Source organism: Phacochoerus africanus, chromosome 3 (assembly GCF_016906955.1).
Source record: "Phacochoerus africanus isolate WHEZ1 chromosome 3, ROS_Pafr_v1, whole genome shotgun sequence".
NCBI lineage: Eukaryota > Metazoa > Chordata > Mammalia > Artiodactyla > Suidae > Phacochoerus > Phacochoerus africanus.
The window spans coordinates 17,146,510-17,162,332 of record NC_062546.1 but is presented as its reverse complement, the minus strand read 5'-3'; the positions used below and the strand labels follow the sequence as shown (position 1 = coordinate 17,162,332).

General features: G+C 46.2%; 1 long non-coding RNA gene across 1 annotated transcript in view; it reads right to left on the bottom strand.

The window, feature by feature from the left end:
- Positions 1-1,810: 1,810 nt before the first annotated feature.
- The window catches only part of LOC125122574 (uncharacterized), a 105,493-nt gene continuing 91,480 nt past the window's right edge, over positions 1,811-15,823 (bottom strand). The window contains exon 4 of the long non-coding RNA XR_007133841.1: positions 1,811-1,988. This is a non-coding gene — a long non-coding RNA (uncharacterized LOC125122574). The remainder of the gene's footprint in view (positions 1,989-15,823) is intronic.

Genomic DNA, 15,823 nt, shown 5'->3' with positions numbered 1-15,823 from the left:
AGCTCAGCCAATCGAGGGCTGCGCTTGCTTTTTGCTATGGCCTTTCTCAACTTCTACAATCAATTCCTGTCTTGAGATACCATCCTGCTGAATTCAGAGGAAGAGGTGAACTTTGTTCTGCTCTGAATATGGTTCAGGCATTCAGCTAATAATGAGTTTCAGGATCCTGTACCCTGCAGAAAGGACCCCCGTGAAGGCACATAAGACCCTGTGGGGCTACACTGCTGGGGTGGGGACTTCCAGCCACCAGTGCTTGAAACCCACCTCAGCTACCCACTTCCAGCTTCATTCGGGAGATCAGGCCCCACCCAGACCCTCAGGCCACTGTCCAGTGTGATGAGGAGTGAGGTCTGGGCACTATCACCTCACGCCTAGGACGCCAAGCACCTAGAAGTATTCCTAGAGTATGACCAGATCCGTGCTGTTTACCAGAACATCCCTGCCAGTAGCCTTATTAAATCCATGTTCCCTCCATTAGAAACTAGAAAGTGAGTCAGAGCTGCCACTTTGGGAACCAGGGACAATAAGCCCACGGTCCAGATAGGGGATGAGAGAATCCACGAGCAAGACAGACACTAAAATTAGGATTCCGCTTCTTGAAGAAGCACAGAATGCCATCAGATCTTTGCCCTGATTTATCCAGTGGGAGGCCTGCTGGGAAATTTGAGCATGCTTTTGGTTTGGGATTTTTTTTTTTTCCTCCTTTAGCCAGAAGTCACTTTATCCTTGGCTTGGAGGAAATGGAGGTTGTGTAGGGAGCAAAGGAGGAGGGGCCTGGGAGGTTCTCATGGCCAGGGCTGCCACGGTCTGGGTAGCTGAAACAACAGAAATGTATTTTCTCCTTTCTGGAGGCTAGAAGTCTGAGGTTGAGTCTCAACAGCCGTGATTTCTCCTGAGGCCTCTGTCTTGCTTGTAGGCGGTCGTCCTCTCCCTATATCCTCGCATCGTCTTCCCTCTGTGCTCGTGCATATCTGTGTCCTGATTTCTTTTTTTTCCTTTTCTTTCATTTTCTTCCTTTTTTTAGGGCTGCATTCGTGGCATATGGAAGTTCCCAGGCTAGGGGGTTGAATCAAAGCAGCTGCTGAGGCCTACACCACACCCACGGCAACACCAGATCCAAGCGACCTACAACGCAACTTACGGCAACTCCAGATCCTTAACCCACTGAGCAAGGCCAGGGGTCGAACCTGCGTCCTCACAGACGCTAAGTCATGTTCTTAACCTGCTGAGCCACAACAGGAACTCCCTGATCTCTTCTTACGACACAGTCCTACTGAATTAGGGTGCACCCATATGAACTCACTTTACCTTAATCACCTCTTTGAAGATGCCATCTCCAAACCCAGTCACACTCTGAGGTCCTGGGGGCTAGGACTTCAACATATAAACTTTGGGTGGGAGAAATCCAATTCAGCCCATACCAGACCCACTCCCTTGCAGTAAGGGAGGGTCTTGAGGGTTGGCAAGCTCAGTGTGCCTCTAGGGCAAGGCTTTATTTCATAGGCGATCAACCAGCCCCACTTTGGGAGGAGAGAGTCAGAAGAGGGCTTCTATGTGAGATGGCCTCAAGAAGGCAGGGGAATATCCTATGATAAATCAGAATGGAAAAGGATGTTTTAAAAAAGAAGGTAAAAAAGAAGGTATGTCTATGTATAACTGAATCAATTCCTGTGCAGCAGAAATGAACACAACACTGTAAGTCAATTATACTTCAATTAATTTTTTAAAGATTTTTTTAAAGAAAGAGGGAGCAGCACCCCTGAGAAGGAATCCAGGGAGAGGGGAAGAGGAGGGGACACTGGATGGAGGAGAGAGGAGATCCGGCCACCAGGTCTGAACATGGATGTGAATAATTTCCTCGTGCCTAGGGAGGATGGGTGGACTGTGAAGGCGCTTACAAGATAATAGGGGACATTCAGCTTTAAGAAGGGACTGGATCTTGGCCTGCAGAAGGGTAGCCAGTGTGCTCCAGAGGCTAGAACCAGGACCTGTGGGTATAAACCAAAGAGGGGCACGTTTCAACTGCAGGAAAATAAGAACATTCTAGGCATTGAAATATTCAACCTTGGGGTAATCTGCTATGACAGGTAGTGAGCACCCTTCACTCAGAACATTTCGTTCAAGCTGGGAGATGATCATGGTGCTTGGAGAATAGTTCCTGCAATTCTTAAATTTTGTGATGGATCAAATAAGAGGGTTGGACTAAATAATTTAACTCAAAGCCTCCCCTTGTGGTCCTGTAGCCTTCCCTAACTCTTACCAGCCTCTGTCTTTCAGACTAGATGAATTGTAAGGAGAGCAGCTAATGACACATAATTCGGGCGTGGAATTCATAATGTCCACCCCAAATGCCCGAGCTGCCGTATATTTATAGTAGCTACCACTATACATGAACGGATCTTCATAAGCACACACGCACACACACACACATCAGAGCAAAACGATAGTTTATCTAAAAATTGTTAAAGAACCTCTGAACTCTGTTAAGAAACTAAGCTTTTAGTTTAGAAAATTTAGCTCTGCATCTCTTGGGTCAAGAATTCGACATTGTTCCAGAAAGATGTGGTAGGAAGACTAATGATTCCTGCCACCTCCACGACCCCGAATGAATTCCACATCCCAATCCCTAGCACTCAAGAACGTGGTTTTGTTCTATTTCGGTGAAATTCACATAACATAAAATTAATTGTTTAAGGAGTTCTCTTGGGGCACAGTGGGTTAAGGATCCTGTGTAGTCTCTGTTATGGCTCAGGTCGCTGCTATGGCATGTGTTCGATCCTGTGAAGGTTCCTGGCCTGGAAAACTTCACATGCCACAGGCTTGGCCAAAAAAAAAAAAAAAAAAAAAAAAAGAAAGAAAGAAAGAAAGAAAAAAGAAAAACTTGGAGTTCCCATTGTGGTTCAGTGGTAATGAACAACTAGTATCCATGAGGATGTGGGTTCAATGCCTGACCTCACTCAGTGGGTTAAGGAGCCAGTGTTGCTGTGAGCTGTGGTGCAGGCCAGCAGCTGCAGCTCCAATTTGACCCCTAGCCTGGGAACTTCTATATGCCATACATGAGGGCCTAAAAAAAAACAAAAATGGAAAAAAAAAAAACAACTATTTTAAAACATACCATTCAGTAACATTTAGAGTATTCATGATCTTGTGTGACTGCCACTTCTATCTAGTCTCAAAACCAGTTCATCATCCCAAGAGGAAACGTCATATGCATTAAGCAGTCCTTCTGCCTCCCTGTCCCCAGGCCTTGCCCACCCCTACTCTACTTTCATTCTGTCTCTGTGAATTTACCTCTTCTGGATATTCCATATAACAGAATCATACAATACATGACTTTTTTGTCTGGCTCCTTTCACTCAGCATCATGTTTCTGAGGTCCATCTGTGTTGTGGCAGGGATCAGTACTTCATTCCTTTATATGGCTGAATGATAGCACTTTGTGCATAAATTTTGAAGAAGATGCTTCTCATTTTCTCTTTGCACTGGGCTCTGAAATCCCGAAGCTGGCCTGAGCTGGCTCTGACCAGGTGTGGGAGCTGGTCACACTCAATGGGACCCTCCACCACGCAGCCAAAATGATCTTCCCCGGGTGAAGCCTGATGTGCCATCTCCCTGCATGAAATCCTCCCACGACTGGCACACCTCAGTCTCCACCAGGTCTCGGCCCCTTAGGCTCAGGCTCCGGCTCTCTGAAGGGGCCAGGCTTGGTGACTTGCCCCATATTCGTCCAGACTCCCTCTCGGCTGGGAAGGCCCTCCCTCCGCTGCCCCCACCTCCTCTCTCAAATTGATCCAAATACTGTAACTCTGTGATTCTGAGGTTCTCGTGCTCAAAAAATGAGGCAAAAGCGGTGAAAGGGATGTGAGATCAGTGGTGACAAAGATGCAATTTACTTCAAGGCTGACCTTCCAGGAAGACTGGCTGAGAAATTGATGAGTCCTTTTAAGCTTTCACACGGACACTTTGGGGGAATCATAGAGCTTACTTAGGAAGGAACTTATGTAACCAATGAGATATAAATAAGCACATTAAAGTATTCCAGCCTCAGTCCAGCTTAACAGCCACAAAACTAATTGTTAGAGATTGGAAGGGTCCGAAATAAATATGGCTGGGGTGGCACTTGAGATCATGTAAGGAACTTGGCCAGAGGAGTCAGAATAAATGCAGGGATGCTGAGAGGATGCCTCCAGGTGGCCAAGGGGTAGTTTTTATTTTGGTCATGGCATTCTCTACTTTTTCACATCAACCATCATTAAAGAGTAGCCAACACCTTGGTTCTAAGAGTAAGGAAGGTGAGTTGGTAGGTTGTAGGGAGTGGGGGGCAGACACTGAAAACCCTGGGGTCCAGAAATCAGCCATCTGGCTTGTCCTCTCAGTGGCCAATGCTACAGTCAGAGGCCGTGACCGTGAACAGAGGTGTCACATGTCAGCCTTTGTGGCTGGGCCCAAAGTATAGGCTGGATCCCCTACCTGTCGAACCCAGCACCTGCCACCACAGTCCTCCCCTCCTCCCCCACCTGGCCCTGGATCACCACCTCCAAGGTTTCACACACTGGGGCAAGCCCTCTCCTATCTCATTCTTTCCCCCACCCCACAGATTCCTTCGGGCCATCCTTCAAATGTGCTCAACTCCCCACCTGGACAAAAGCCGCTGGCCTTGGCTCTGCCTCTCTCCCAAACCACCCCCTCCTCTCATTCCTTCCATCTGCCACCAAACAGCCACACCTGCTGTCTGTCCTTCCTCACCCCCCACCAGGCTCCAGGCCAGTCCACCCTCCCCTAAAGGTATCTCCGGCCCACACATGCAGCCCTCCCCTATTTCACGCCTTCCACCTCTATGAGCGGAAGGTTTCTCCATTTATAGAAAAGGTGGGTTTGGATCAGCTAATCCCTGAGGTTCTTCTCTCCTGGTTCTAAAACAAAAATGCAGCACACAAAACCACTTATACTTTGTTCCGAGTATCTAAGTGCTTCCCATGGAAAACCCAGGAATAGCCAGCGAGGATCCCAGTGGAAACAGTGGGCGTGTTCTCTCTTAAGCTTTTTTTCTCTTTGTTTCCAATGTATTTCACCATCTCATGAACAGAAATAGCCTGGTTTGATTCCCTAACGGAAAAATTGAAAGGAAGCTGAGAGTCAAATTAGTGTCCACTCTCAGAAAAATCAAAAGTAAAAGCAAAATAAAGGCACAACAACAATAAACTGTAAGGGACATCAGACCCACAGACTGACCAGAGACCCTAGGTCTCCACAGCCAGGGATCCATATGGGGCCAGAGAGACTAGGGAAGTTGAGGCAGGAAGAAAGGTTTGCCCAAGGTTCCCTGCAGGGTCCTGCTCGCAGGTGGCATGAACCATGGAGCTTTAGAGCAACACTGACACATCAATTCAGATGAGACATACAGCCATTCACTTCTCACTTGGTTTATCAGTTCACAGAGTTCACCTGCCAATGGGCAGAGTAATCCTCAAAATGTAAAATGTGTGAGTCCTTATATTTGGGGAAGTGGTCAGTTCATCTTTGTCTCTTGCTTGGTCCTTGGGGCAGCACTGATGTAGGTCTGGCCTTGCTGGGAGGAAGAAGAGGGATGGAGTAGTACATCTTAGGATCCCTGGACTAGGACCCCAGCTGTCACCTCTGGACAGTGGGCCAGGGAATGGGCAATGAGGAAAGGGACTTTCACTTCCGTACTTTTGTCACTTTTTGTCACATAATTAATTTGACTCTTCTTCAATCAGCATACCCGGATGGCTCAGGTGTTTTGTTTTTCTTTTTACAGCCACACCTGCAGCATATGGAAATTCCTGGGCTAGGGGTTGCACGGAAGCTGCAGCTAACTGGCCTATACCACAGCCACAGCAATGCCAGATCCAAGCCGCATTTGACAACTATCCCGCAGTTTGCAGCAACATCAGATCCTTAACCCACTGAGCGAGGTCAGGAATTGAACGCGCATCCTCATGGACATTATGTTGGGTTCTTGCTGAGCCACACAGGAACTTCTGTTTTGTTTTGTTAACACGCATAGAGATGACTGAAGTTTTATTCCACGTGTAGTTAAAAAAAAAACAAACAAACAAACACAGCTCTAGAAGGGCAAATTACCTGGTCAGTCATCCCCAGGGGGTTAAACTATCATTCACAGCATGGTCTTCAAACTATGGCACGCAAGCCAGATCCAGCCGGCCATTCGTTTTAGTAAGGTCTGCAAGCTCAGAACGCTCTTTATCTTTTTTCGTGATTTTTTTTTTGAATCAAAAGACTATTTGGTGACATGTGAAAATTATATGCAATTCAAATGTCAGTGTTCATAAATAAAGTTTTATTGGAGCAGAGCCATGTGCATTCAAGGCTTTTACACTGTACAGCTGCACGGCCCACAAAGCCACAAACGCTGACCAGCCCTTTACAGAGTTTGTCCCCCAGAGTGCTACGCTCTTGCATCCTGTTGTCCCAAGCTTTAAAGAGTTATGAATATATTAAAAACTGAAATTTTAATCAAACGTCTGTGGAACCATGAATATATTCTTGAGAAACACTATTTGAAAACATACTTCAGGACTTTATAATGTGGGCTTTTTTTTCCTCTTTTTAAATTTTTCACTATGTAAAACTGTAAACATAGTCAACAGTACACGGAAGAGTAAAACCAATGAAGAGCCCCCACATACCCACCACCTGGCTTCAACATTGATCGTTCCACGGCTGATCTGGTTTCCACGATACCCTACGCATGTCCTCCTTCTGCATTATTTTGAAACAAATCCCAAACAGTATAAATTTCATCTGTAAATATGTTGGAACACACAGGGTTTTAAAATAAAATTTTACACCTGGGGAGACTATAACACGCTGTATGTAATGAGTTTGCAGCTAAAGAGGCATAAGCCTGTGGGGGTGGGGGTGGGGGTGGGAGACACACTTGAAAACTGATTGAAAAATACATGCCAGGATGTCATCTTCCAATCAAAACTCTGTGCTGGGTGACAGCCACCAGCCAGGATAGGGCAGCCCTTCACTCCCCCGCTTATTATGATCAAGGAAAAGGAGCTGGATGGAGCAAGGAACAAGGAAGGGGGCTTTCTGACATAATTCCAGAAGGGGAAGGAGACAAACACATTTTCAGTTGAATGAGTTTCTAAAATCTACAGCGAGTTCTGGCCTAAGATTCATGCTGGCAGTGGATGAGGTCTGATTCTTCTTTCCTTTAACAGCCAGTGTCAATAAGAAGAAAGGAGAAGCAAGCTGCCTCCATGCGTTCAGACCCCCTCTTTGGTTTTCCTCCCCTCTGCCACCCCAAGAACCCAAAGGTCACCCCCTGCCAGTTCCCCTAACCACAGGGGAAATAAGCAAGAAGGAGAAGAGCCAGGTCAGAGGTCAGAATGGAGGAAGGGGGCGACCTTAACAGGGGAGACAGAGGTGGAGGAGGAGAAAGGAAACTTCCCTGGAGGTCAGGGGCAGCTGGTCGGTGCAGCCTACGTGCATGGGGACAAGCTGGCTAGATTAGGGAGGTCACGCTCGGATGGCCAGCTTTATACATCACCGTGGCCTGGCTGTAGGACCTCGTTTATGCAATCAAACTCTAAGTATTGCTACGGAGGTATCTGGTGGATGTGGTGACCACCTGCAATCAGTTGACTTTAAGTAAAGAAGATTATCCACCATGATGTGCGTGGGTCTCGTGCAATCAATTGAAAGGCCTTAAGCGCAAAACCGAGGTTTCTCCAAAGAGAAAGAAATTCTGCCTCAAGACTGCAGCATCAGCTCCTCCCTGAGAGTTTCCAGCCTGCTGGCCTGCCCTGCAAACTTCAGATTTGCCAGCCCCCACAATCACTTGAAATAAATGTATACACACACACACACACATATACAAACACATGGGGGGGTAGGGTATAGGTATAGATACTGATACAGATATTTATATGACGATGTTTCTGTTTCTCTGGAGAACCCTGACTCACATACATGCTTAATAGTTCTCTCCCCCGACTCTATACGTGAGTGATGGTAATAAGAAATACTTCACAGTTCCTGAGTGTTTACTATGTACCAGGCACTGTTCCAAGTGCTCTGCCTATGTTTACCCCTTTAATCCTCATAATAGCCCCATACGGGTGAATCCCATTCTACAGATAAGAAAACTGAGGCCCAGGAAGAGTGTTTTATGGGAATATTGTTAGCCTGCTGCAAAGAGCTGATGGACCTGGAAGCAATGGTGAGGAAAGCCTGCATTCCTTCCTTGAAGGCTTATCTGAGATAGAGTCCAAGTTCACTCTGAGACGAGAGAGGATGCCTGCTTGGAAAGGGGCTGGACAGGAGGAAAAACACCAAAATCTCAAATAGATTGCACGCAGTCTCTGATTCTACCCTAGCAGCATCCACGAAGCACAAAGTAATCTCAGTGAATTATCCCATCATGCTTCTGTGATACCACAGCGAGCATTTTAATACAGGAAACCTTTCCATCTTCTCATTTATACTCTCCCTCCAATTTTATCTTGTTTATGCTGCATTTGAGGAGTTACTAATTCAGTCAAAGGCACCTGAATCAAGCCCTGTTGCTGGGGGAGAGGGAGAGAGAAGCAGCTGAAGATGTCCTTAGAAGCTGGGAAGGGGAAGGAGCGGGGAAGATCCCGAAAGAAGCTTTGTTGGAGGAACCACATCGGGTGGAGCCCTGAGAACCCGTGGTCTCCCACCAACTCTCATCCAGATGGATTCCCAGCTCCAGATCCAATGTGGAGACCGAGCCACGCCTGTGGATGTTTCCCAAGAAGACTCTGGTGGGGTGGGGGTGGGATTTTCCTCCCTCTTCTCTTTGAAAACATTTGACGGCTTTGCCATCCAAACCCAAACAGCGTGACAATGTGCTGAAGTGCGTTGAAATGCTAGGACCTGAGGCACGGAGAGCTTCACAAGAAGGATTCCTTCAGCAGGGCTGGGCTGCCGGGAAGAGGTTCCGGGGGCTCTCTGAATAATGAGGCCTGTTTGCTGGAGAACTTCTAGAATCCATTGGAGATTCCAATTAGAGGAGCTGGATGTCTTGGGACAGAAGGAATTTGCTTTTCTAGAGTGGAAGCCTCATAGAAACACACCTTCTTTTAGCCCTTGAGAAAAGTCTGCACATGGCCTGGGGAAACAGGGGGAAGCCCAGCACGACATGTGCCGTGGTGACAGCCAGGCACGCAGAGGGTCCTGCGTGAGTGAGCTCACGCACCGGGAGTGAGTTGGTGAGCTTTCTGCTGCCCCCGACTAAGTTCTCCCATTGCCCCCAGGCCAGCAGGACCAGGGAAACCTGAAAGCAACATCTTGGCAGCCATCCTCTTCAACCATCTCCTTTCTTCTCTTCCTTCCACCTGAGACTTCCCTTTCTTTGACTTGACTTGAGCAGCCCACTGGATGTGTCCCCGTCACAGGGATGCAAGACCACCTCCTAGCAAGAGGATGTCCTCTGAGGAACAGAGAGCTCTCTGAGAAGGAGTCCAACCCAGGGAAGGTGTCCGATGATTCAGTCCTGTCCATTGGTGACTCCCTCCCCCTCCCCTTCCTCCTCACCCATCACCCTCCCCCAACATTCACAGGGCGTTTAGGTCCCACTCTGGGTGCTGGAGAAACAGGAATGACTAAGCCCAACCTGGGCCAGGACCTTCTAGTGATTCCATCCATTCATTTGTTCATGCAACAAACACAGACTGAGCACCTACTATGCGCTGGGCACTGTTCCAGGTGTTGGGGATACAGAAGTGAACAAATAGAACAATCCCTGCCCCTGGTGATAAAACACTAAATAAGTCATTACACAGATTATTAATGACATGCCTAGCTGCTACGGTGGAAGAGTTCAGGACGTTAAAAAAGCACAAAGGAGAAGAAATCTAACCTGGTCATCCCCGAGGGACTGCGTTAATTTAGGCTTCATGGGAGAAGGGGAATTGCAGGGAGAAGGGCTGGGTAAGGAAGTGCATTTCTGGCAGAGATTGAGGAGGTAGAAAAAAGGCTAATTCAGATCTGAAAAAAGACAAATGTGAGGGCACACAGGAAGGGAAGCTGCAGTAAAACCAAAGGACAGACAAGGCTCAACTCTGCAGGGCCTCGTGACTAAAGATCTGCTTCTTTACCCTGAAAGTCAGGGGGAGACAACAGAAGAATTTGAAACAGGGAGTTCCCTTCATGGCTCAGCGGTTAACAAACCCAGCTAGGATCCATGAGGATGCAGGTTCGATCCCTGGCCTCGCTCAGTGGGTTAAGGACCCAGTGTTGCCACGAGCTGTGGTGTAGGTCACAGACGAGGCTTGGATCCCGAGTGGCTGTGGCTGTGACTGTGGCTGGCAGCTGAAGCTCTGATTCGACTCCTAGCCTGGGAAATCCCATATGCTGCAGGTGCAACCATAAAAAAATAAATTAAAAAAAAAAAAAGAAAGTTTTAAACAGAGGAGAGACACAATCAGATGTGCGCTTATAAAACATACTGGTGGCTGGCTGGGCAGAGAAAAAAAGCAGGGGCATCAGAGTGAAAGCAGAAAGGCAGGTTAGTGAAACCAAAGGAAGTTATCACTTACATCCCTTAAATTATAACTTAATAAGTAACATTCTATAACCTGCTTTCCCTGGCTAAGCTCCTTTCCATTGTTCTTGCAAATTACATACCCTCCCAGGTTCTCACAGCTTAGACAATACATCACAAGACCCCTTTATCTGCTCCTTATAGATAACACCCCTGATGAACAAGTCACTATAGGGACTGTTGCTTAAGTTGTTTTTCAGGAACATGGGGCTAGTTCAAATCAGTCGAGACCACTGACCATTCAACTGGGTCTGTGCAAGCATCTGATGAATGACCTTTTTGTGGTGCCCAAAACTCCACCCTCAGATCATGCTCACGCCACTGCTTTCTAGACAGACGTCCCCTGAAGAAGCTCCTCTGCTGCAAACCTCAGCATCGCAGTGTTTGGCTCGCTGCATGTCGGGCAAACAAACCCGGTCCAGGAACATTAAGAGCTACTGCAGGAAGCAGTTGAGGTTTAGGTTACAGTGAAGGCCATGAAGTTGGAGGGAAAAGATAGGCGGAGAGAAATTTGGGAGATAGGCTCCACTGGGGAGGAAGCTAACTGTGTGCGTCTGCTAGGTAATAAAGTACCACAGACTGGGTGCTTCCAACAGCAAAGTTTTATCCTCTCACAGTTCAGGAGGCTAGAAGTCCAAAATCAAGGGCTGGTCTCTGGGGTGGTGAGGAAGGAATCTGCTCCAGGCCTCCTTCCTTGGCTTGTGGACAACCGCCTTCATTTTCACATGGTTTGCTCCTGAATGTGTGTCTGTCTCCAAATTTCCCCGTTTAGGAAGGACACCAGTTATGCTGGATTACAGCCCACCCTAGTGACCCCATTTTAACTAGGTTACCTCTGTCAAGACCCTGTCCCAAGAAAGGTCACATTCTGAGGTCCTGGGGGCTATAGGACTTCAACATGAATGGGGGGGAGGGGGAGACACAATCAGCGATAATACTAGGAAAAGCTCATTGGGGAGTAAGATGTAATGGCCTTTCATGATGTCGACAGACTCCAGTTAAACAACTCCTCTGGTATCCTATTCAGATGATTAGACCCTTGTCTGATTGTTTCTTTGCCCAAGGCCATGCTTTACAGAGAGGACCATGTGGGTCTGAGAGGCCCAGTTTCCAGGGATGAAAATCCAACCCCCACAGACTTTCCTGCCAGATATTTTAGCCATGGTGGGGGACCAAAAGGCCTGAGCCAGCTACAATCATAAGCCAGTGGAACCCAAGTAGGGCCCCGGGGAAAACTGAGAAGGGAGCACAGTGGGTTATCCATTTTCCAAAAGTGTCTGGAACTTTATCTACAGCATTCCTGTCTCCTCTCAGAGGTCCCCAAATCTGACTCTTGGTTAAAACACAGATTCCTGGGCTCCATCCTGGGGGGTGCTGCAGTGAAACCCCAGACCCCTGTTTTTATCATGTGTCCAGGAGACTCTGATCTCCAGTGGCCTCTGGAAGCTGCTTCTACAGAGGTGCTTTCTTCTGCTGGGCCTAAATATAAACATGTACCCTGGGATCTGTGGGATCCAGTGGTGCTGGTCTGTGGGGAACTGGCACAATTCCTTAGCCCTTGATTATCCCACTAAATTGCCTCAAGGCGGATTCTGATTTCCACGTCTATTCCTGCTTCTCAACTCTGATTACTTCAGCATGTGCCTTTCAACTGCCCACCCCACTCTTTTCTTTCTTCAAGAACAGACTCCAACTTCGATTTTTTAAAAAATATATAAAATATAGAGGAGCTCCCATCGTGGCTCAGTGGAAATGAAACTGACTAGCATCCAGGAAGACACAGGTTCGATCCCTGGCCTCGCTCAGTGGGTTAAGGATCTGGAGTTGCCATAAGCTGTGGTGTAGGTCACAGACGCACCTCAGATCTGGCGTTGCTGTGGCTGTAGCATAGGCTGTTGGCTACAGCTCCGATTCGATCCCTAGCCTGGGAACCTCCATATGCCGCGGGTGCAGCCCTAAAAAGACAAAAGACAAATTTTATATATATATATAGAGAGAGAGAGAGAGAGACAGTCAGACAGACAGACAGACAGAGACAGAGAGAGAGAGAGAGAGAGAGAGAGAGAGAGAGAGAGAGAGACCAGCCATTTCCTGTGCTCTGGAAGCTTTGTGCTTCCTATCTTGGGGACAGGTTTAGGGAAAGATTTTATTTCCTGCTTTTGATTCCTTTAAGTCAACAGTGACAGCCTTACATGACATTTTTTTTCCTTACATGACATTTTGATATAGCCATTTAATGTAGGTAGAAATGGCCATGGATGAGTTACTCAAATACCAATTTGGATTAGTCCCCTGGCTGATGCTGTTGGTTCTCTGCCTACAGACCTCCACACCCCAAGGGCAAACCTTACCTCATCAATGCCAACAGGTATGAGGATGAGCTGGGCCAGTGTGCAGGAAAGTGCCAAAGAGTTCATACACAGAGGCAGCCCTCAACCAATGGAAAGACCAGGAATTGGTAGATAAACAACCAACTTCTTTGTTTCCCCAATGGGATAATTTCAATGCCTGTTCTACACTGGAACCCAGAGCTCCCCAGCTGAATGAGCTCTGGTTGCCCGCAGTGGGGACCTGCCCAATAGCACACCCTTATTAGCCTCCTTCCCTCCCCTCCTCACTTCCTCCATCCCTTACTTAACAGGTGTTTCCAGGGATCACCTCCCAAGGAAACAATGTGTACTCATATCCTATCTCAGCACTGCATCAAAAGGAACTCAAAACAAGACAGGCACTGTTCTAAACTGTTCTTTCTCTGCTAGATCACAACTCTTATTAAAGAACTCAAACCTAAGTCTATCCTATATTCCAAATTTTATTACAGGATATTTAGGGCGCAAGCTGGTAGGCATAGAAGGTCTTTTCTGGGCATGCTAAATCCAGTCCTGCAATTCAGAGAGTGCTCCTCAGAGACTTTGGATCAAATTGGGCTTGAAGCTCAAATAAATTATCGGTGTCTGCAAGCCCATTTCAATCAATAAAAACCAAAACAGAGTTTCTGGAGGTAGGATTATAAAATGATGCAGCCACTTTGGAAAACAGTCTGGCGGTGTCTCCAAAAATGTTTCACAGAGTTACCATATGATCCAGCAGTTCTACTCGGTCTATACCCAGAAGAATTGAAAATATATATCCATAAGATCCTTGTACATGAATGTTCATTGCAGCAGTATTCCTAATAGCCAAAAAAGGGGAATCAACCCAAATATCCAGCAACTCAACCGATGACTAGACAATATGTGGCATATCCATACAATGGAATATCATTCATCCATAAAAAGAAATATTAATACATACAATGACATGGACAGACCTTGAAAATATTAGGCCAAGTGAAAGAAGCCAGTCACAGAAGGCCACATATACAATTCCATTTATATGAAATGTCCCGAATAGAAAGATTCACAGAGACAGAAAGTAGATTAGTGGTTGCCAGGGATGTATGAGAAGTGACTGCTAACAGGTATGGGGTTTCTTCGGGAGGTGATGAAAATGTTCTAAAGTTAGGTACGTGATGGTTACACAACAACCCCGTGAATATGCTAAAACCATTAAACTATATTCTTTTACAAGGTGACTTTTATTATCTGTAAACTGTATCCAGTAAAGCTGTTACTTAAGAGAGACAGATTCTGAAGTCCTCTATGAACCTGTACCTCAAAATTTTTTACGACTTTCTGGTTTTCCTGAAATATCTGTTCAAAGCCATGTTACAACCTCAGAAGAAAGTGAAGCTGAAAGTCTGGATGTGTCTTGGTGATGACAAAGCTGAATTCCAAGCAGAGGCTGGGCCTGTGAGCTTCAGTGGGCACAGCAGAAAGGATGCGAGCGGATCTGGCTCCTGATCCCAGTGTGGCCACCTGCTGGTTCTGGGACCTCAGCAGGTTATGCCTGAATACAGGGTTTTGAAAACATTAAATGAGGTTACATCTATATGAAAATCTGTCTCGCCCAGGCAGAAATAAGTCTTAGAGTAATATCTGAGGCGGGGGTGGGGGTAGGGGGTTGCTCACTCATTTGCTCATTCACAGCACCTGAATCTTGACAGTGGTGGACCAGCTGGTTCAGATATCCCTCTGTAACAAAGTCAGGGGGACTCTTTAACCCAGGAACTCTTAAGGTCATAAAATAGTTAATTCAGTAATACATATGAATCTGTTTAAAACACAGAAACAGAAACAGACTCACAAACATAGAAAACTTATGGCTACCAATGGGGAAGCGGGGTGGGGGGGGCGATAAATTAGGAATATGGAATTGACAGATACACACTACTGTAAATAAAACAGATAAATAACAAGGACCTACTGTATAACACAAGGAAGTATGTTCATATCTTATAATAACCTGTAATGGAAAAGAATCTGAAAAAATATACATATATAAAACTGAATCACTTTGCTATACACCTGAAACTAATACAATATTGTAAATTAACTATACTTCAATTAAAAAAAAAAGAGGAGTTCCCATCATGCTCAGCAGTAATGAACCCGACTAGGATCCATGAGGACACAGGTTCAATCCCTGACCTCGCTCAGTGGGTTAAGGCATTGCTGTGAGCTGTGGTGTTGGCTGGCAGCTACAGCTCTAATTCGACCCCTAGCCTGGGAACTTCCACAGACCATGGAAGCAAAAAGAAAAAAAAAAAGAATTCATTCCAAAGGTCTGAGGTCATTCCCTGGGGTGAGGACAGAACACAGGTCACTACACAATTAATTTCAACATCATGATGTTTAACTAACAATAAAAATCTTGAACAAAGTCTCTAAAATGATCCACATGAAACAGAATTTCCCCTTGAAACAGAATTACAAGACAAAGTGGCCAGGGCCTTGAGGAACATCCAATCCCATTCAGTAGATGAAAGATTGAGAAACTGAGGCTCAGAGAGAGAACTTGCCCAGGGACATCCACTTAGATGGCTGGGTCATTTGGAGGAAAAGTTATTCCATAGTCCCAGGTTTTTTCCCCAAACCCTGATTGGAATCAAAAATGATTTCTCCCCTAGCAATCCTTGACAAATTTTTTTTTTTGGCAATTCTTAATAAAGGCACTTCTCTGGCATAAATGCTAAAATTGCCTAAATACGGCTAACACTTGGATAATGCTGGTTAATCCCAGCTAAGGTTTGATACTCTAAAGCATCTTTTCCTATCAATAAACTTTTATGTGGGAAACTCTCATTTGCCTTCTGTTTCTTATGGAAATGTGATTTGTACATACATCCTCCCTGCATAAATATTTAGCCCATCATTGTGCTAC